Source organism: Lolium rigidum, chromosome 1, assembly GCF_022539505.1.
Source record: "Lolium rigidum isolate FL_2022 chromosome 1, APGP_CSIRO_Lrig_0.1, whole genome shotgun sequence".
Lineage (NCBI taxonomy): Eukaryota > Viridiplantae > Streptophyta > Magnoliopsida > Poales > Poaceae > Lolium > Lolium rigidum.
Window position 1 is genome coordinate 170,369,340 of NC_061508.1, and position 11,098 is coordinate 170,380,437.

Sequence of the window (11,098 nt, forward strand, 5' to 3'; positions counted from 1 at the left end):
CGAGAGTGAATAGAGTGAACTGGGCGACATATGCTCCCGGCGCAAGTCGAGATCCTATTGGTCCAACATGCGGCATGGTCTGGCAAACTGGCTCGTATTTTGTCCGGGATGAACTGAAAGAAAGGCAGTATAAACACCCGGTGGTCCATCCCCCACGTGGTCCTTCCTCTGATGCATGGCCACGAGGCCATGAAGCAGTCTCTCTTGCTGAAATTATACGGCGACGGCAGAGCCTGAAACAAGGCAGCGACGGCAGGCACAACAGACTGCGCGCCTTGTGCATGGTCTGGGGCAGGGGCGCGGAGTCGCTGAGCGAGAGAAAAAGCAGCGTCGCGGTGTAGGGAAGAAAATGAAAATGGCGTGAGCAGCAATGTCGGCGGTGGCGTTCTGGTTCCCGAGCTATTCCACCGCTGGAGCGACCTGGATCAAGACGAGTATGAACATGCCGTGCTCCGCCCCTACTGCTGCTCAAAACTGCAACCTCCGTTCGCACGCTCCGGCAAGCAGCAGCCATCGTCTTTCGCAGCAAGTACTACCATATGAATGGTTGCATACACGGTCCTCACACTTTTGGAGAGAGAGAGAGGCCGTAACAGGCCCCGTATAACCCGTCCACCCCGTAAAATTCCAGCGGGATATGGGGCAGGCGCGATTTTGGGCGTCTAGCAGGCCCCGTATCGGGGCCGGCCCGTTTCGGCGGAGTACGGGGCCCAGGAAATCGGCCCCGTCGCCCCGTACTTATACTGGGCGCAGGTGCGAGTGAGGGGTTAACCCCTCACTCGCAACCCTAGCTCCGCCGTGCGCCGCCGCCTACTCCTCCTGCTCCGGCGAGCAATTAGTCGCTCCCCGCGCCGCATTCCACCCCGCATCCGGCATGGACGCCCGCCGCCGCAAGATGCCGCCTCGCCGGCGAGCGGATCGAAGCGATCCCGCTCGCCGGACAACGTGGAGGATGCGTGGCGGCGCCAATGCAAGAGATCCGCCGCCGGGAGCCGGCTGCTTGACCTCGCAGTGCACGCCGGCGCCGCGTACGTCCCGCCGAAGCTCGTTGACCTCGCGGCGGGCGCCGGCACAACGAGGATCCGCCGATGAAGCCGATGAGCGGGCCCAAGTTCGACGAGTGGCGCGCCGACCGGGAGCGCCGCCGGCCGGGCGAAGGAGGCTTGGAGCGGCCGGGAGCACCGGCCGGAGGAGCTCCGCTCGCCGGCGATGAGGAGGAGGCCCCCGACTTGTTGAAGGAGCTACGACGCTTCCTCAAAGACGACGCCAAGAGGAAGAGGGCGGAGGAGGAAGAGGTGGCGGCGGCCATCGCCGCCGCGAAGGAGGCGGAGTTGCGGGAGGCGGAGACGGAGGCGGACTCGTACCTAGTCGACCTCCCCGAGTAGGATCGCGCATTCTGGATGTAGAATCGTTGATCCGTATGTATGATCCGTAGTATGATCAATGAAATTGAACTTCCCGGGGTTTTTATTTTTGAAAATACGGGGTGAAATACGGGGTCTGCTAAACGGAATGGCTCTTCCGTTAGCAACTTTTCGATACGGGGCGAAAAAGCGGCGGGATACGGGGCAGAAATATGAGGGGCCTGCTAGACATGCTCTAATTACGGTCCACGGACTGGCCTTAATCGGCGAGGCATCGTGGAGCTCAACGCTCATGTCCAGAGCGGCTCGTCGGTCCAGCCGACCGTCCCGGCCTGCATGATTCATGTGCCGCCGTCGATAAGGCACATCCACAGCGCGTCCACGGGCACCGCCTTCGCCGCTGGACCAGCAGGCACCATGCGACGCAGAGTCGCGGACAGTGGATGCTGCAAGAACGGCGCGGCGATACCTTCTACGGCGGCCATGGCCACCACGGGCACCACAGAACGGAAACACCACAGCTCCAATCCTCCCACTGTTTGTGTTGTGTCAGGGCACCGGTCCTTCCGCCGCCGCAATGTGTCAGGCGCCGCTCCTGCCGCCGCGGCTGCTCAGTGTGAGTCTTCAACGCATCAGCTCGCCCCCCATCGCATCACGTCAAGCCGCCAGCCACACGGCAGGGCGCCGTCGCATCAACCACCGATGCCTGCACCGCCATCCCGCTCACCTTGCACCGTATGTCCCGCTTACACTGTTGAAACTTCACCGCCGCTTGGAGCTCGGGGATCCAACACTAACTCCCGCACCTATCGCCGTAGGTAGACCATCGCTGGGAAAAATCTTCGGGGAGAGCTCGTTCTGCTACCGAGCAGCAGATGCTCAGAATGAGTCTCTGGGATGGTGATGGGGAAATAAATTTGCTCCAGTGGCGGGTCCCATCCCTATGTATTTGTAGCTGTATTGGTGATTGCAGTAAAAAAGAATTGTCACCAATATAGAAGGGACCACCTATCCCCTGACCAATGGCATAGCGAGTTCCACCCGGAGCAAATGCCGCCCGGTTCATCCGAGTGTTTTCCTACAACTGCAAGGTGAAGAAGATCAGTTGGTAATATGAGCTCAACCTGCAAGGTGAAATGGCCTCACAACTTTAAAAGAGATTCAAATGGAGAAGTGAAACATTACACTACAAAAAACATATATCTGATCCTTATATCGAAAGTACATGAGGAATTGTAGAGGTAGCTACATCTGTGCAGTTTATGTTAAACAAAGCTAATAAGTGGCACTTTTAATTACTCTACACGGTGGAGAAAACAATAGCCAAGAGAAACTATAACTTAACTTCAAAGTAGCAAAAGTTGGAACCACGTAAATGTACAAAACTACAACTCAACTGACTCCTGAAATTAAAGTAAAGAAATACATATTTTGCAAACAGACATGACTGGTGGTTTAACAAATTGATCCAAGAATATCGTTATGCACCATCGAGTAATCCTTAATTCTACACTGTCAAATTTCCGTACTGAATAATGAACCAACACTATTAAGTATTCAAACACAATCATAAAAGAAATGAGATATCAGAGTAACTTTGTCTCCACAGATCATGCAAATAACAACAAATACTGACATCTCTATAGTTATGTGTTTGTTATAACAAACCGCTTTATTGCTTTTAGCTGAAAGTTAGTTATCCCTATGAAAATGCTTAAGTAAGTAATAACCCCTACTCTAGGCACAATTTAGTTCATATGGAGCTTAAAACTCACCAACCATGTATGATATAGCGGCAGCCTGCGCTACCAATGTTAATACAGTAAGTTTTTCTAAATTGATACTACATTAATAATGATAAAGATATTGATTCATTATTAGATAAAAAAACCATATATCAGCAGCACGAACCACAAAAGAAAAAGAAATCGACCCTGACCTCAGGCTTTCAACTGCAGGGCATATCTCATGCTTATCCATGCAACTCTGTTCAATATGTGATAACTGATAAGGAAAACAAAGTAAATGATATGGCCATTCCCGAGCAATTTCAATAAATTCAGCTTTCTCCAAACTACAGATGGTGGGGTGTTGATAACCTGTGATAAGAGAGAACCTATAAGTCCCAAACGAAAAAGAAATATTTGCATGAAGGATAAACTTCTAATCAATGGATGAAAAAATATATAGCGAGGTAAATCAAGAACATGTGTAGGAGTCATACGTAGAGAAATCACATGAATCAACTAATCTGCATGCCAAGGCTTTTTTATATGTCAGTATGTCACCAAGGCCAGAGCAGGAAAAATTAACTTGAGTCAACTAACCCACTCGCCATAAAAAGAAAAGGAAGTGTCATAAGCCTAGATAAGAGGCAATGCGTGCAAGTATGGCAAACATGCTGTGGTAGTAAGTGATACACTTGGAAGCTGCAGGACTGGTATGAAAGTACATGGTTTATAGCTTAAAATTCTTATCACTAAGCGAAAGAGGCAGAAATGGGTTAATCATGAGAAACATAATGCACAAGTGATGCATCTCAGCTTTCATTAGAATGGAACAGTAGTGATATATTATAATTCGTAATTATCCGTGTGCAAAAATGATTTAAATGACTACCATTGTCTTTTCCCTGGCCACTGAATCTGATATCAGTATCATCCCTGACACGACCTTACTTGCTCACCCATGTTGCTACCTTTTGTCTATGTTTTACTTCCTAACCAGTAAGTTAGATTAGGCCAGTTTAAAATCAGAGGCTACAGATCAGCACTAACTAAAATGATCCATTTCCATACACATAATAGTTTCCTGGATGTATGCTACAGGTATACAATGCCCTTAAGGTAAGATCAGAGGCAACACAAAAAAAAATCATTTACTGATGTTATAGCTTCACTGTTTACAAACTTGTAAAGTAATTTTCACTTGTCTTCTGAAGCAATAAAATGGACTCGATAATGTAGTTAAATCTCTTGCGAATTTATTTTCAATAATATTTAATAATTTATAGTTTCTCTCTATTGTGAATTGCCAATAACGATCTCCTTGGTTGCTTTGTGAAACTTGCCAATAAATAATAGGAAGGGATAAAGGGGAACACAGGTGTGCACTAACTCATCAAAAATAAAATCCCTAGATATACAACAGTCATTGTTATTCAATCCAGTAATTATAATAACCCAGGAGAAATGCAACCACGAAGAGAAGCAACATTCTCTTATGTAACTGATCAAAATATGCAAATATATGCCCCAAAAAGGGAGGGAATACCTGTAGCATTTGTGGATTGGTTAGTTAACAACAATGTTCAGTAGTAAATGGATCAAGGTTTGCAATGAAATATATATGTCACTTGCAAGCAAAAAATAATACACTAAAATATTATTGTAATGCCGAATGTGATTGAGCATGTAGGCTTTTCTCTTCTCAGGGAATAAATACGCCAGATGATAAATAATAGGTGGAGCTTTCTATCCAGCTTCCTTGGAAAGAAAATGAAGCAAGAAGATTTTGACTACTCAATGGAAATCAGATAAGTTTGAATGCACCCTGGTCATTTTGTCAAGTCATGTTCTTGGAAAATGGAAACATAGGGCAAGGCATGGTAAGTAAGCAAAATGTAGAGTATGTTTTCCAGACAGTAACTGGAAAATGATATGTACTATTTGACCCCACTTGCCAGTAATTACTGTGGCACACGAGAATCACTTGAGTCACACAGGACGTTAGGAAAATTGCATATCTGAAAGAATGATTACCTGCACCCATCCCTGAAAATGATGGCTAGAATGGAAATTGACATGTCTTCTGCAGCAATCACGCAGAATGAAATCTAATTTGTTTCCTTTCATCGGCTAAATAACCTAGCAGACATCAATTTGGGAAAAAACAGAACCTGCAAAAAATATGCAGCGATATTGTTTCAGTAAAAAAAATTAGAGAAACACAGCATCAACATATGCGAAAACTTTCACCCAATCCTTTACGAACTGCACCATAAAGAGGAAACATGGTGAATTGGGTCGGGACGCACCAACCATGTGATGGCCAGAGAAAACTCACCTGTACACCGATGGAGGACTTCGTCTCCCCGTGGCGCCGCAGCAGGGGAGGAAGATCCAGACCGGCACGCGTGCCCTGGAGTGCGAGCATGCCATGACCACCGCCGTCGGGATAAGGCTGCTAGAGAAGAAGCGCCCAGAACCCTGCGGCCCGCGCGAAGGAAGCTGCCGTTGCTGGGGCTGAGACGCCACGATGGAGGGGAGACGACGGAAGCGCCTCCACCAATACAGACGCCGGCCAGGACGCGGGGAAGGCGCGACCACTGCCAAGACGTTCCTCATAACCTCGCAGCCTGACGACCGCATCGGCCGAGAAGAGAAGCCCGCATCATCGGAAGGGAAGGCCACGACAACAAAGAAATAGGAAGAGGAAGGGGATGTGGACGCCCACGCCGGAAGGGGCGGCCGCCGGGGCTGGGGAGATGCTGACCGCGATGGGAAACTGGAGATTTTAGGGCCTGTTTGGTTCCCAGCCACAGTTTGCCAAGCCTAACTTTGGCAAGTGTGGCAGCCACAAAAATGTGGCTAGGATTTTGGAAGCCACAAAGTGTGGCAAAAGTTGGCAAAAAATTCACTCTATGACAGGTGGGTTATATGATTAGTAAAGTGTGGCAGCTCTAAAGTGTGGCAAGAACCAAACACATACCAAATTGCCAAACTTTGGCTTGGCAAAGTGTGGCTAGGAACCAAACAGACCCTTAGAGCAGCTCCGCCCCACGCATAAGGATTGGGCAGATATGGGCATACATGCGGAGGTTAGTGGAAGAGATGGGGGAGATATGCCTAGAAATTAGGAGATGGTTCGGGAGCGCACCGCTTTGACCGCGTGGATAGTGGGGTAAAAACGCACCCCTTTAAGGCCTCGTTCGGTTGCCATTAAGAGATATAATAGATGCCCCCCATAGGGGGACTCACAGCGATCTGACCACGTGAGCCGTCGGATCTTTACATTAGTGCATCTCAGCCGTCTATATTTTCACCGCGTCCATATAAAAGGGACACCCACGGTGAAAACCCTAGAGGCACACTCACCCAACCCCAGCCGCCGCGCCCCATCCCCTCGCGAGTCTCCTTCCAATCCCCATGTGTGCTCCTCCCCCGTGCCCGGCGACGCTGCTCCATCTCCCTGGCCGCCACCCACCTTCTCCTCCTCCGAAGCCACGTATCCCCACCTCGTCGGCCGGCCTCCTCCATGGAGCTCGAGCTCTGGAGACCTGAGGCGGGGTGAGCATGGAGTAGCAGCAGAGGTGGAGGCCCTCATGGTCGTCTCCGATGAGGCGGAGGAGGAAGACCTCCAGGGCGTCGTCGGTCTGGAGGCCGCCACCACGGGCGGCGACGCTAGAGGAGCATGAGGATCCAAGAGATGGGCCGTGGGCGCGGTGTGCGGGGTGACTGGTCTGCGGTGGGTGAGCGCTCTGTCCCTCGCCCCCGACGTGCTCCTCTCCTCTCTCTCCGTATCCTCGTCCTCCTGTTCTAGCCTAGGTGCATGAACTTTTTTGTTCATAAGAGAGGCTCCTCTACTTCTCAGTTCAAATCCATATGTTTTCTGACTTTTCTGTCCGTTTGTTGTAGTGCTGCCTAGCATCCAGACCCAAACTTGAAATGAGGTAACCTTGAGGTAACCTGTTGAGACCTGCTCCAGACCCAGCCGTCCACTATCAAGATTTGAGAAATATTACTCTGAAGAAGTTTGCGGTGTAAGATTATGATTGGTTTCTGGGTTAGAAATGTATAAAGGAATTCTGCTAACTCTAGAACCATATGACCACTAATTTTTCTTTATAATGTTCCTACCTAGGTTCTATTAGTTTAGATCAGCTTCATGTTATTAGAATCGGCTAATGTGAGAGATCAGTTAAATCATTATCGATGAAGTGCTCGTCAACAGTGTACCTACATGTTATTAAAATCGGCTAATGTGAGAGATCAGCTTCTTTGGTTTCCATTTTTCTTAGGCTGGCGTGCATACACCCATGTTAAATGTGATGCTTGAGATGTATATTATGAAGTTTCTCTGTTGACATGTTTATCGAAGAAAAAGAAATGTACTGCTATGCTTGAAAGGACTCCCAATAGAATACCTTATGTTTTATCTCCGATCTTAATCTTATTGGAGTATAGCGATTAGAATTGTCTTTGTTCATTAGCAAGGACATAGCTAGACCAGACATATTTGACCAAATTATTAAAATTCTCATAGACTCATAGTTAACTTCTATGGCTGCATATGCTGGTCAAACATATCCTACTTGCTGCATAGATAAGTGTTTTTCTTACAGTTTTGTAGTTAAACTACATGTGGTGATACCTTCTGTTTTATTGGCAGTTTTCTTGCTGGTTATACCTTATGTTTTAATGTCAGTTTTCTTGCTGGTTACCCATTGCTTTATCCGTATATGTGCAAAATTTCTCTGGCAAGTAGCAGGTTTGCTCCCTTTCCAGGTGTTAATTGGTGACTGCAGAAAATAATGACTAAGAAAATCAAGTACTCTTAGATTCAGTATTACTTGCTGTACATCAAGGTTACCTCATTTTATATGACCATTTCTTGGCTGAATTCTTGGTGAAGTTATGCTTGCTGGGTGGTCTGCTCCTCCGGAGATGATTGAAAGCTGATCTACCTCGCAATGAATAACAACACCCACTTAAAGTTCACGGCCATGCAGAATATCAACTGAAATTCATAGTGATATACATGTATTTTTTCTCGGCTGGGCATCATGGTGGTCGTTGTGAGCTGAAAGGCATGGGGGCATCCAGACCATCACTCCCCCCTACAGTTGTTTGACATGGGTCTAGAGATCTTCCTTCCTCGCCTAGAAGCCCTTGCCAAGTTTGCTTTTGGGATGGGTGCTGGCGCAAAGTTGACGTGGGAGTTAGAGATCTCTTGTGGTGTAACTTTTCTTCAGATCCCCGGCAACGGCGCCAGAAAAAGAGCTTGATGGCGTGTATTTCACACGTTCGTTGGGCAACCCCAAGAGGAAGGTATGATGCGCACAGCAGCAAGTTTTCCCTCGAAAAGAAACCAAGGTTTATCGAACCGGGAGGAGCCAAGAAGCACGTTGAAGGTTGATGGCGGCGGGATGTAGTGCGGCGCAACACCGGAGATTCCGGCGCCAACGTGGAACCTGCACAACACAACCAAAGTACTTTGCCCCAACGAAACGAGTGAGGTTGTCAATCTCACCGGCTTGTCTGTAACAAAGGATTAACCGTATTGTGTGGAAGATGATTGTTTGCGAGAGAAAACGGTAAAAACAAGTATTGCGAGCAGATTTGTATTTCGAGTATTAAAAGAATGGACCGGGGTCCACAGTTCACTAGAGGTGTCTCTCCCATAAGATAAAAGCATGTTGGGTGAAAAAATTACAGTCGGGCAATTGACAAATAGAGAGGGCATAACAATGCACATACATGACATGATAAGTATAGTGAGATTTAATTGGGCATTACGACAAAGTACATAGACCGCCATTGATGGCGTGTATTTCACACGTTCGTTGGGCAACCCCAAGAGGAAGGTATGATGCGCACAGCAGCAAGTTTTCCCTCAGAAAGAAACCAAGGTTTATCGAACCAGGAGGAGCCAAGAAGCACGTTGAAGGTTGATGGCGGCGGGATGTAGTGCGGCGCAACACCGGAGATTCCGGCGCCAACGTGGAACCTGCACAACACAACCAAAGTACTTTGCCCCAACGAAACAAGTGAGGTTGTCAATCTCACCGGCTTGCTGTAACAAAGGATTAACCGTATTGTGTGGAAGATGATTGTTTGCAGAGAAAATAGTAAAACAAGTATTGCGACAGATTTGTATTTCGGTATTAAAAGAATGGACCGGGGTCCACGAGTTCACTAGAGGTGTCTCTCCCATAAGATAAAAGCATGTTGGGTGAACAAATTACGGTCGGGCAATTGACAAATAGAGAGGGCATAACAATGCACATACATGACATGATAAGTATAGTGAGATTTAATTGGGCATTACGACAAAGTACATAGACCGCCATCCAACTGCATCTATGCCTAAAAAGTCCACCTTCGAGGTTATCGTCCGAACCCCTCCGGTATTAAGTTGCTAACAACGAGACAATTGCATTAAGTATGGTGCGTAATGTAATCAACAACTACATCCTCGGACATAGCGCCAATGTTTTATCCCTAGTGGCAACGACACAACACAACCTTAGAACTTTACATCACTTGTCCCGGTGTCAATGCGAGGCATGAACCCACTATCGAGCATAAGTACTCCCTCTTGGAGTTAAAAGTAAAAAACTTGGCCAGAGCCTCTACTAGAAACGGAGAGCATGCAAGATCATAAACAACACATGTATAATAACTTGATAATTAACATAAAATAGTATTCTCTATCCATCGGATCCCGACAAACACAACATATAGAATTACAGATAGATGATCTTGATCATGTTAGGCAGCTCACAAGATCCGACAATGATAGCACAATGGGGAGAAGACAACCATCTAGCTACTGCTATGGACCCATAGTCCAGGGGTAGACTACTCACTCATCACTCCGGAGGCGACCATGGCGGTGTAGAGTCCTCCGGGAGATGATTCCCTCTCCGGCGAGGGTGCGGAGGCGATCTCTGGATCCCCGAGATGGGATCGGCGGCGACGGCGTCTCGATGGGTTTTCCGTATCGTGGCTCTCGGTGCGGGGGTTTCGTCACGGAGGCTATTTGTAGGCGGAAGGGTAGGTCAAGAGGCGGCACGGGGCCCCACACCACGGGGCCGCGCGGCCAAGGGGGCCGCGCCGCCCTATAGTGTGGCCCCTCCGTGGCCCCTCTTCGTCTCTCCTTCGGACTTCCGGAAGCTTCGTGAGAAAATAGGCCCACGGGCTTTGATTTCGTCCAATTCCGAGAATATTTCGTTACTAGGATTTCGAAACCAAAAACAGCAGAAAACGACGAACGGCACTTCGGCATCTTGTTAATAGGTTAGTTCCAGAAAATGCACAAATATGACATAAAGTGTGCATAAAACATGTAGGTATCATCAATAATATGGCATAGAACATAAGAAAATATCGATACGTCGGAGACGTATCAAGCATCCCCAAGCTTAGTTACTGCTCGTCCCGAGCGGGTAAAACGATAACAAAGATAATTTCGAAGTGATATGCCATCATAACCTTGATCATACTATTTGTAAACATATGTAGTGGATGCAGCGATCATAACAATGGTGATGACATGAGTAAACAAGTGAATCATAAAGCAAAGACTTTTCATGAATAGTACTTCAAGACAAGTATTAATAAGTCTTGCATAAGAGTTAACTCATAAAGCAATAAATCAAAGTAAAGGTATTGAAGCAACACAAAGGAAGATTAAGTTTCAGCGGTTGCTTTCAACTTGTAACATGTATATCTCATGGATAATGGTCAACATAGAGTAATATAACAAGTACAATATGCAAGTATGTAAGAATCAATGCACAGTTCACACAAGTGTTTGCTTCTTGAGGTGGAGAGAGATAGGTGAACTGACTCAACATAAAAGTAAAGAGAATGGTCCTTCAAAGAGGAAAGCATCGATTGCTATATTTGTGCTAGAGCTTTTATTTTGAAAACATGAAACAATTTTGTCAACGGTAGTAATAAAGCATATGAGTTATGTACATTATATCTTACAAGTTGCAAGTCTCATGC

General features: G+C 47.1%; 1 long non-coding RNA gene across 1 annotated transcript; it reads right to left on the reverse strand.

The window, feature by feature from the left end:
- Positions 1-2,443: 2,443 nt before the first annotated feature.
- On the reverse strand, positions 2,444-5,877 carry LOC124684905. Its single transcript, XR_006997213.1, has 4 exons — positions 5,430-5,877; positions 5,126-5,262; positions 3,304-3,463; positions 2,444-2,488 (listed from the first exon to the last, which is right to left on the reverse strand). It is a non-coding gene; the product is annotated as an uncharacterized LOC124684905 (long non-coding RNA).
- Positions 5,878-11,098: the final 5,221 nt, after the last annotated feature.